This window comes from Diadema setosum, chromosome 6, assembly GCF_964275005.1.
Source record: "Diadema setosum chromosome 6, eeDiaSeto1, whole genome shotgun sequence".
In the NCBI taxonomy this organism is placed as follows: Eukaryota; Metazoa; Echinodermata; class Echinoidea; order Diadematoida; family Diadematidae; genus Diadema; species Diadema setosum.
This window is the reverse complement of record NC_092690.1, coordinates 22,085,145-22,096,322: the sequence shown is the minus strand read 5'-3', so window position 1 is coordinate 22,096,322 and position 11,178 is coordinate 22,085,145. Positions and strand designations below refer to the sequence as shown.

Here is an 11,178-nt window from a genome sequence, read left to right as displayed (position 1 = left end):
GCAAATCTTGCGTCACGAACTCCATCTACAGTTTTGAAGCAATTTTGATGAAACTTGGGTTACATGATGACATCGAAGTGAAGATGTGCAAGACTTTTTTTTTGTCTTTATCGGAGAAAGCGTTGCCATGGTAACCACAATTTCCTAAAAACCTTGTGGAGTAAACTACAGCCACAGTATTTGAGTAATTCATTTCAAATTTTATGTGTATAATGATCTTTAGGTGTAGTTATGTAAGAAACACTTTGTGTTTGTACCCGACAAGGCGTTGCCATGGTAACGGTATATTTTCTTGAAAATCTTGTGGAGTGAACTCCTTCCACAAATTTGAGGCACTTGAACTCAAATTTGGTGTACATAATGACATTGAGGTGTAGATGCGCAAGACACGTTTTTTTGTGTTTGTCGGAGAAAGCGTTGCCATGGTAACCACAAATTTCCCAAAACGTTGTGGAGTGAACTACTTTCACAGTATTTAAGCAATTTGTTTCAAATTTGGTATGTATAATGATCTATAAGTGTAGTTATGCAGAACACACTTTGTGTTTGTATCTGACAGGGCGTTGCCATGGTAACGGCAATTTTTTCTTTGAAAATCATGTGGGGTGAAACTATTTCGAGTTTTAAGGCAATGGAACTCAGATTTGGTGTACATGATGACATTGAGGTGTAGACGTGTAAGACATGTCTTTTGTGTTTGTCAGAGAAAGCGTTGCCATGGTAACCACAATTTTCCAAAAAACCTTGTGAACTACTTTCATAGTATTTAAGCAATTCGTTTCAAATTTGGTATGTATAATGATCTATAGGTGCAATTATGCAAGACACACTTAATTGTGTTTGTACCCGACAAGGTGTTGCCATGGTAACGGCATATTTTCTTGAAAATCTTAAGATTTGAACTTCTTTCACTATTTTGAAGCAACTGAACTCAAATTTGGTGTCCATAATGACATTGAGGTGTAGATATGCAAGACATGTTTTTGTGTGTCTGTCGGGGAAAGTGTTGCCATGGTAACTACCCAAAACATTGCTGAACGAACTACAGTGTATTAGTTTATTTATTTCAAATTCAGTATGTAGGGCGTGTAATGATCCAAAGGTGCAGTTATGCAAGACACTCTTTGTGTTTGTATGTGACGTGTTGCCATGGTTACTGCATATTTTCTTCAAATCTTTTTGCGTGAACTACTTCCACAATTGTGAAGTATCTGTAGTCAAATCACCAGGTACTCACGAGGTACTACACATATGTATACACACACAGACAGACACACACACAAACACACATAGCAAGGTCAGTGCAAATTTGTGATGGACACATTGAACAAGAGTATAGTTGAAATTCTGTTGTCATATAAACAGTGCATTTTGACCCTAAACTTAAGTTTAAAAATGCAGATTTAAATTCACCTGCAGTTTTCAGGAAATTCAGAAGAAATTTTGGCGCATGTCAGGATGGTACTTTAAAGGTGCACTTCAAGTATTTATTAAAGCAGCTGTAAGCACTAGAATGACATTTTTTTAATGACGTAAAGTATGAATATGATGCATTACATGATATACACCATACCACACTAAAATTAACCTACTGTATATGCTCAATATTCTGCAAGGTATATATCTTCATGAATTTCCCAAGACAGCTGCTACATGTATCCATGAATTTGAATACACATAAAAATATCAACTCTGACACTGACATTAGGGTGCATCTGCAAACATATATTTCTACATTCAGTACTTTGTACCCCACAATCATGAATTGAACTACTTGCACAATTTGTCTCAGTCTTGATAAATACTTGTTAAATATATGGCGCGTACGTATCGCAAATTAAGCTTGCTCCTCATCCACCCCCCCCCCCATTTGCCCCATATCAGATGATGCTGGGCAATTGATGACAAGACAATCTCATGATGGAGACAAAAGACACACTGTCTCTCTGAACAAGACAATATGCACTTTCACAGATATGTAGGACCCCTACATTGTACCTCTTTTCTTGTTGCTCTCATATTGAAAGAAATGTTCATATAATGAATGATTATAGTACAGAGAAATGTGCAAAAGAAAAGCATACTGCAAGTATGAAAAGGCAGTTAATGAGAATGCACACATTGCTGAGTACAGAAGAGCCAATTACATGTGTACTTAGTATACACTCCTCACTATGAAACACTAGTTACACCTACAAAATGAGAATGGGTGAGTAAATCAAAGTGGTACATATTATTATGTTATATGTAACATTAAACTAATGGAATAATTACTAGGTTCAATAATTCATTACTGCTGATTGTTTGTTTCTTGTATGTTGCTCCATACATAGCTCCCTATTCACTGTGTGATTGACTCCATTAAAACAGTGAACAAAGAGTAATGTTTCAATAATCCCTTGCTTGTGATTTTTCTATTTGCTTTTGTTTTTTTAAATCAGTAATCAGATTTATTTATACTTAAAACTGATAAATTAAATGAACAGTCTCTGTAACATGCTTAATTGCAAACTGGTTGACAGTCTGCTGGAAACCCTTCAGTCAACTACCTATAGCTATCCTCATAAATAGGATTACTTCACATGCTCTCTTCCAAGGACATGTAGGCCTATCGCTAAATGTGTTAAATCCTCCACATTGAAATCTGTATTCTATACCTTATGTCTTCTCTGCAGTTCAGCACGACTGAACACATACATATGTAGTGTATGACATGAACATCTTCATGATAATATCATGCAATCACATCTGAATTACAACAAGTTTCTCTTCCTATTGCATAAACCCTATCTATCCCAGATCATACCATCAACTGAGCTCAAAATTAACCCACATCTATGGCTGACTACTCATGTGTGTGTTCCCCACTGTCATGCACTCATGCATATCTTTTAAGCATGCATGGTCATAGAGGTACTAATACATTACTGAATATCAAGACAACCACGCATAAAGTTAGCTTATCTACATGTCACTTATCTGCATTTGTATACTTGTGCTGTGATCTACTCATACAAACATGTCTTTATTAAGTTAAAGGTAACCAAATGTTACAGATACTTCTGACATGCAGAACTGTTTAATTTTTTGCCCAAAAATGTATGCAAATGCCCTAGAAATGTGTTCGATTATGCTACAATATCACGATGTCAATTGGGAAACAACATATTAACCAAAAAAGATTCACCATTGTGTTCACTGTATACATGTAACTTAGTACAACTGATTAGTAATGTAATCTGCAAATTGGCCCACAGCTGTATCTACTGATCTTTTGTGCTAGTGTGAAACAGATGCAGCTTGTTGGAAAATATGGTTTACTACATATCTCGTATCTACCTTCTAGCCTTCTAGTGGGAACTATCCCAGGACCCATGAATGCAATACAAATAAGTGGTTCAATTGCTGAGAAATCAAATTCAGTGCCATCTTGCCACAGCACAGGTTCATCTGCCCCCAGGTGGTGCTACACAACTGTAAACAAGATCAAGATCATCATAATTTCAACCAGTATTTATTAAAGAACTTTTTTTTTTTTACCACCAAGAAACATGAAATGTCTCACAATATACCTTGGCAGTTTTGAGTTCGATGATGTCCTTTAATACAACTGTTTGTTATTTTGAATGTTCCTTATTCTAAAGGTTTGATAGCCTGAAATGGAATATGGCTGAGACTTACAAGCCTTCAGAGTAACAAACCATATTTTGTGGTTTGAATAACAAAACAAGGACCAGTGAACTGTTACCTTGGAGATTATGAATACAGTAGTAGCTGTATTTACGGTGTATAATGGACCAGGGTAAGGAAAAAAATATATAATAAAACATGTCCATAGACATGATGTTCATGGCCAGATTACTCTTGTATATTTAAGTTATAATTGTCCTACAACTCTTTAGAAACTCACTGTGATGCTTTACAGTGTACATACATATACCAGGGAGGTGAGTCACCTCCCTGCATTATATACATACTCACATCATGGACTGAACATTTCTTCCCATGAAAAAGAACAAAACAGGGCTCTGCAATATGTTTTCTGCCAATCTCTACGTGGAGGGTTTTGGATGTTACACGTAACTTCTTGAACACTGGTTCAGTAAAAGGTTGATTATCCCATTATCAGTGCTAATACTGCAGAATAAATGACTCACACAGAATAAGTGACAGGGGCAAAATATCCAAAGGACTCTTCAATATCTTTGAAAAGCACAACGTGCTATTATTGTAGCTAGCACACTTGGATGCATGTGATGCAGCCGAGATTATTACTACCCATGCACTTGTTGCAGCTCTGAAACACTGCTTGCTTTGTGTGTCCCTTGTTTTCTAAGAGTGATGACCTCAGCCTGATGAAATGTGTTTAAAAAATCACTGCCTTGTTTTGTTCACACTTTTCCTCATTGTTGACAGCGAGCTGCTCATCCTTTGCAGTGTATACCGTCTCTTGACATCAAGTTTGGCCTGTCTGCCCTCAGCTGCCATTCCCCTTGATTCACAGAAGTTATACCTATACATGATACAAGAAATATTGAAGACATAAGAAATGGGAAATAAAAATGGAAACATTGCACTCACAAAGTCAATTTGTGGACATCCGAAAGGCGTTTTGTGTAAAGGTATGATGGTACCAACATTTTAATTTGAAAATGAGGGAAATTTCAAACAATCAGTAATATACTGAAGAATTCGTATTACATGCAACTTCATGCGCCAAAATAATACAATGTACCTGAATCATGAAGGCCTGAATACTACTGTCAGGATATGTAGAGCATTTTCAGTTTTCAGGGGGCTTGATAAAGAGATTTGAATGTCTTAACTCTTTATTAAACATAATATAAGCCATTGCTGTACAAAACATTCCTTTCATTATGGGTAACTTTGTGTTATCTAAATTTCAATGCATCATTTTTGCTTATAATTTTGTATGAACTGCTGCGAAGTCTTCCTTACTCATTACTATGCCATGCTGTACATTTTCTTGTTCAGTAGGATGAAGTCATTGTACAAGTATCCTCAAATGAGACATCACATCAGAATTTATCCTAAAACAATAATGACAGATTCCAACAAATCAATATATTCACATTTCAAGCTGAGAGGTTCTACACATTTCATTCTCTCTCTCTTTTTATTATCGTACAATGTACAATGTTCACTTACTGTCTGTGTGCACTGGCTGGAATTCTCATGCTGGTGTGAGTCTCGGTCTTGAAGAAACATGGTTTTTCTCCTCTTTTTCTTCCTTTCCCTGCTGATAGAACAGATAAAATTGTCTCATTGTGCAGAAGTACAAAAGAGCAATGAGAATTTGCAAAATTACAACCAAACAGTGTAGGAACAAAATGGACATTGATGTTTAGAAGCAGGCACTTTTTTCTTGATATTACAATAATGTTGGAACACTCTTTGAACTGCTTTCATATCCTCCCCTCTGTAACAAATTAACCCTCTATACAGTCATTCACCTTGCATATTAAAGTCAAATAATCACCAGCGTCTGCAGTCTTTTCACATCCTCTTCTCTTTATATTCTATTAATTTTAATCTTCATAAGCCAAAATTTCTTGAAGCAGAATCTATTTCTTTAGTCCAAATCAAATCGACTTAGGCACGGTTGACTGTTGACTGCCCATCAATCCATCACCCCCATTCATATTCATATGCAGACATGTACAATATTTTTAGTGCTGTACCGTATATATTATACAATGTACATTGCAAATCACACATCCATTAGGCTCTCATGTGTCCTGCCTATTGCAAGCACTCTCAACTATGTTTCCTCATCTCCCAAATCCGGAGGTCACTGTGACGTGGTGCTTGGGTAGGCCTATGGGGTTACATACAACTACACTATAGGGTGGCACACACCTTGTATTAGAGTATGGTACTATGCAAATTCTGGTATCTAATTGGTAAGTGTCCATAAATACCATTTGTTTAAATGCATTCTAACAAGGCCTATAAGTATTTTTTCTTTCTTGAAACAAAAAGAGCATAAAGAATTGTTGTACTCATAGTTATGACTCCATCAAGTAAATCACTTGAATTCCAGGCCTGGGTAGCTTTCATAAGTGTACCCCTTCAACCACTGGCACTTGTTTTCAACAAAAGCACTGACACATGTAAATATTTCTGCTTGGATATCCTACAGTCAGTTTGCTCATCTTATCCGTACGCTTCTTGTCTGAAATGTCAGCCTTGGTGACTATAGACCTATATTTACACACTGTATTACAAAACTTAAAGTTTTACTGGCACTGTTTGATACACTACACTACAGTACTATCATTGCAACTCTGATTACTTGTAGGTACTTACTATAGAAATGGTTCAATTTCTCCCCCCCCCCCCAAACAGTAGCCCAACCAGATGCGGTGCGAAGTACAGCGACTGGGACCCTGGGATGCACTTGGCCCTTTTTCGTTTTAAATCCTAGCTTTTTATTGATCCAGCTAGTCAACACTAAATTGCAAGATATCAATTGATCCGTCCAAATTCCAGAACAGAACAATTCTTAAAAAGCAAGGTCTATTCCACCCAAAGAGGTTCTCCAACCTCTTCGATTCCACCTCCCTGCTCAAAGAAGGTTTTAGACTAACCCCGGGGCGCTGTAGGCTCACACCAATATCAATAACGACACGTCTGTGTAGGGGTCACTGATACAGTTGATACGGTTGATTAGTTCTAACCGTTGGACTAAAATAGTGAAATCGTGGAGCACGTACCCTTGGGCCAACTCTTAACTTTCTTTTAAGACCTGCAAAAGTAGAACTTCTACTAGGCCTAGAACCTCTAGGCCTTATCTACATGTAAACCCCTAGCTAGGTCTAGAAACTAGCCCAAATTACAAATAGGCCTATAGACTATTTTATATACTAATATAGGCCTAACACAGGCCTAGACCACAGAGTCTAATCGAGTGCTTATGCAGCTGTCATTTGTATGACGCACCTCTTGACCCCCGGGATAGGTGCGTCAAAGTACCAATGTGCGTCATACCTTTTAGGTTCAATGACGTACCCTCCGTCACAAAAAGTGACCCACCTTTATCAGACATTGACGCATTAACCAGTCAAAATGGTGACGCACCTCTTCGTGAAAATGACTGACCCTTGACGCACATGTTATTCGCAGTACGTGCCAGACTGGAATGCTGCAGAGCTCTGTGTGCGCTCACGCAATTCGCTGCCTGCGAACTGTGTACACCGAACGGAACTTCGCCCGCGTGAATCCCTGTCGCCGACGGACCCTGGCTGTTTACTTCGATCGCCGTGGTACTGTATCCCCATGTTGTGGGCGGCTGGGGAGCGTTAGTATAGTAGCTTAGCTGCACACTGTAGCCAGCTGCCACTACACTCCAGTACCCTGTTTCGATTCGAATCGGGGTAGAAGCGTTCCGTTGTGCAATGTCTGCTTCTTTTTCTCTTCTTCTTCATCCGCTTGTCCCTTGCCTCCCAAGTATAAAATGATTTTTAGAGTGTTGTGTGTGTTTTTTTGTAACGTTTATATTGCATCATTCTTCTGCAAGGAAGAGGTGAGTTTCTGTTTGTGTATTGATGTGCACTGCAGTATGTGCAGGTGAAAAGCGTTCGAACTGTCTTTCCCCGAGTATCGTGGAAGCTCGATGTATTTCTCGGCCTATCAAAGGAGATCTCATACAACAGAATACTTATAACAAACTATTTTCCGGTCAAAATGAATTGATTTCCTTTGTTTTGTATCGTTTATTGACTTGATCCTAAGGATCTTGTCGCAATACCGAGTTTCCAATGTGTATTTATTTTCACCTTATTTTCGCGTAGCTTTCGGTGCTGTAAACTGTTGCTAGGGCCTAAGCCTACTACTAAACTTACCGTTCTCCACTGTCGTTTCTCACACATCGTTTGGTACGATTTCTTCCATTTTATATCACTTTATCCGTTCCCTTTATACTTTGAAGTATTTGACGTAATTCTTTCAAGTGTCTCGCACTGCTATTTTCGTAACGGCGATTTCTCCGCTTTGCTGCAATACTTTTTCGAATCGAAGCGACGAAGTTTGATACCAGCCGCTGTAGTGTGCCGTGTGTTGTCTTTTCTAAATATTTGTGTTGTTGGGAGGTGTTGATACTTTGTATTTGTTATTTATTTTTCTTAATGTTGATAGGAAAAGGCTAAAATGGTCCGAGTGATGTCTGATGGTGATGATGATAACTATGCTGGTGTAAAAAGACGGCTTACTGTGAATGCTGAGCGTACGTGCCGTTCGTTCCATTTTACTTTCCCTCTTATTCTTCTTTCCCCCTTACTCTTCTTTTCCTTTCCAAGAATGATAAAAAAAAAAGAAATTACATACACCTCACAACAAAATAGACCCACGTGCTACCAACCTTCGTAAAGTTAAATCTAAATGTTCAATATCAGCAAAGAATAAGGGGAAAGCACGAATGACAATAAATTAGAGCGAAGAGATTGTTTTACATGCAGTCTCTTCGGCTCGAAGAAACTTGACACCCCACCCCTCTCCCCTTGTGGAAATTTCCACAAAAGCAGGTGCCACACCCAGGTGCGTGCCAGACGAAAGAATGCGCGCATTGGAATAAACAGCGTGTAAATATCGTGGAAATATCGATCGAAGAACCAGCTCATTAGTTGAATTAAAGGAATCATTGCAAAGATATCGTGATTCTATAGCCTTTCTTTTGGCGCATAGTAGGAAACATCAAACAGTCGAATATAATGTACTTGATCGAATATCTTATGTTCCCTGAACAATAAAAAAAAGATCGATTAATCAGTCAATTAAAAATGCAACTGAGCCAGAAATACTTAAAAGGTCTCGTATGCCCAGAGAAATTCACTACGAGTAGGTTCAATGAGATGCAGTCATCACCTGGTTAGACAACAAAATCATGACAATTAATTTCAGTTCACGCTCATGATAACTGCTTATTACTTATCAAAGTTTTGGCTATCAAAATTCGTTCGTAGGTGTTTTTTGTTTGTTTTGTATGTTTTTCCTCGTGAAAGACGTAATGATTTCTTCGTATCGAACGTAGACTGCATGTTTACCGTTTATCCAAACAGTAGGCGCCTAGGCGTACTTTCTGAATATATTCAGAAATTTCTATCAACATTTTAAATATATTACAAGACTCCCAAATACCAGTTGAAAAAAATTAAGAAATCGAATTTTTTTAGATATGAACAACAACAACAACAACAAAAAAAAAAAATGTGTGGGAAAAAACCACTTCAACCTCGAATGACTTCGAATTTCTCTAAACCGTTCCCTAGTTCATGGACATCCCATAGAAACGCGTGTTTGATATACACGTTGCTATGGCAAACTATCTAGTTTCGCGAAACTACGGCCTGGCCACAGTAATTTTTTTCCGTAACCTCCCGCCTCCCCTTCCCCGATTCGAAAACAGCTTGATTGAAGCCCCTGCCTATTTAAACACGAACCTTATTAAACCCAAGTTAGGTACATGGTTTATATGGCTAGTGTTTAAATAGAATTTACTATTTTAAGTTAATGCAGGTTTTAATAGAATCTCAGTAATGTTAGTTCCATAATCGTTTGTATGTGTTTTGGGGCCTGGCCTCTGCCATGCCTCGCCTTCTGTATACGTATGTACGCGTGTACTGTATGTATACATGTACCACATGGTCGACATCACGCACGTGGTTTTGCTGCAGGTTCCACGGTCGACGGTCGATGCTACACTACAGTGAATGCGATTGAAGGATAGCGAGCTTCGCGATGCCGCGGGCTGTATGTGATGATTTTAATCACAAATCGTGTTTGGTAGTGTGGTTTTGGAGCAAATTTGTACTCAAACTTTCTGAAAAGACCTTTAGTCTGACATCAGATAGAAAAAGAAGACATACGAGAATGAAGTGAGTATCAGTATGTTATAGTAAAACTGATTGAAAATTGTGTCATTTTCGCGTTTCCAGGAGCCGGTGAATTCGGCCGACTCGCGATCGCGAGTTTGTTTTAGATGTTACGGAGGGATACCATGCCCCATGCAAGAAGCCTCGCAAAATTACATGACGGTCCCATTAACGAACCTTTTGACACACTCTGGTTAAATGACCGACTATGACGCACATAATGGGTCAGTATTGTGACGGACATTTTGCTCCCGTGACGGCACCACGCGTCATCAAATTGGTGGTACTTGACGCGACCATGACGCACATTTCCCGGGGGTCAAGAGGTGCGTCATACAAATGACAGCTGCATTAGGCCTATCAAAAATAAATTTACACATCAATTAAAAAATTCAGCAAGCTTTCGCGTCACATGGACAGTATCACTGCAAAATAACTAGCCCACATGTACAGGAGGGGAATGAGGCCAAGGGGGTAGGCCTAGAGCTATGTAAAATCTAGATGGTTCTGCTAGACTAGAGTATAGACTGTAGGCTACGTAGGGTGCCTACATTGTGTAAGGCGTAGCGTAAGCCTAGCACCTATTCATCGCCATAGCACTCACCAGCACTCTAGGTCTCTACCGATAGCTTCTTATCCTGCTTGAAAGTAGCGGATTTGGATAATGAATCGAAAATGAATAGCGTCTAGAGTACTTTCAGAAAGTCTAGTTGACAATGACTTTTTTTTAAAGCTAGCCTATAGACATAAGAGCCCTGCCTCTGGCAGCAGAAAAAAAAAAAGAAAAGAAAAGAAAAGGAGCTTGCCAATGCAAGAAAAAATGCTAACACAAAAAGCTATGTGTGGGACTATGATTGATGTACTGTGTGCCCAATGAGTGGTCGAGACGGCCACAACTCTGTCAGTTATAGGAAACACATTTTCCCATTTTTCAAGAAAATTCTTATAAGAAGTAAGTCAAAGGAACTAGCTCTTTTAAATACAAGACACAATGAGTAAATAATGGGATCAAAATCGACAATTTTTGTAACTTACTCTGTTTCGAATCCCCAACGATCGCACAGCAAACCTCCACCACAGGAGAGACACAACACATTGAGGTATGGAGTATCTCTCATGCATGCAAAATGCATTGAAAAATGGACAAATTGGCTAGGCTTGTCTTGCCAGTCGCTTTTATAAATACAAAATACAGCAAGGGAGCTTGCAATTAATTGCATCTTGCAATTAATTGCAAGCTCCTTTCTTGCAACAGCAACTTGCAATTGATTGCAAGTTGCAATAGATC

At 38.6% G+C, this 11,178-nt stretch overlaps 1 long non-coding RNA gene across 1 annotated transcript; it reads right to left on the bottom strand.

The window, feature by feature from the left end:
* Positions 1 to 4,328: 4,328 nt before the first annotated feature.
* LOC140230095 (uncharacterized) lies at positions 4,329 to 10,963 on the bottom strand. Its single transcript, XR_011901354.1, has 3 exons — positions 10,926 to 10,963; positions 5,170 to 5,260; positions 4,329 to 4,513 (listed from the first exon to the last, which is right to left on the bottom strand). It is a non-coding gene; the product is annotated as an uncharacterized lncRNA (long non-coding RNA).
* Positions 10,964 to 11,178: the final 215 nt, after the last annotated feature.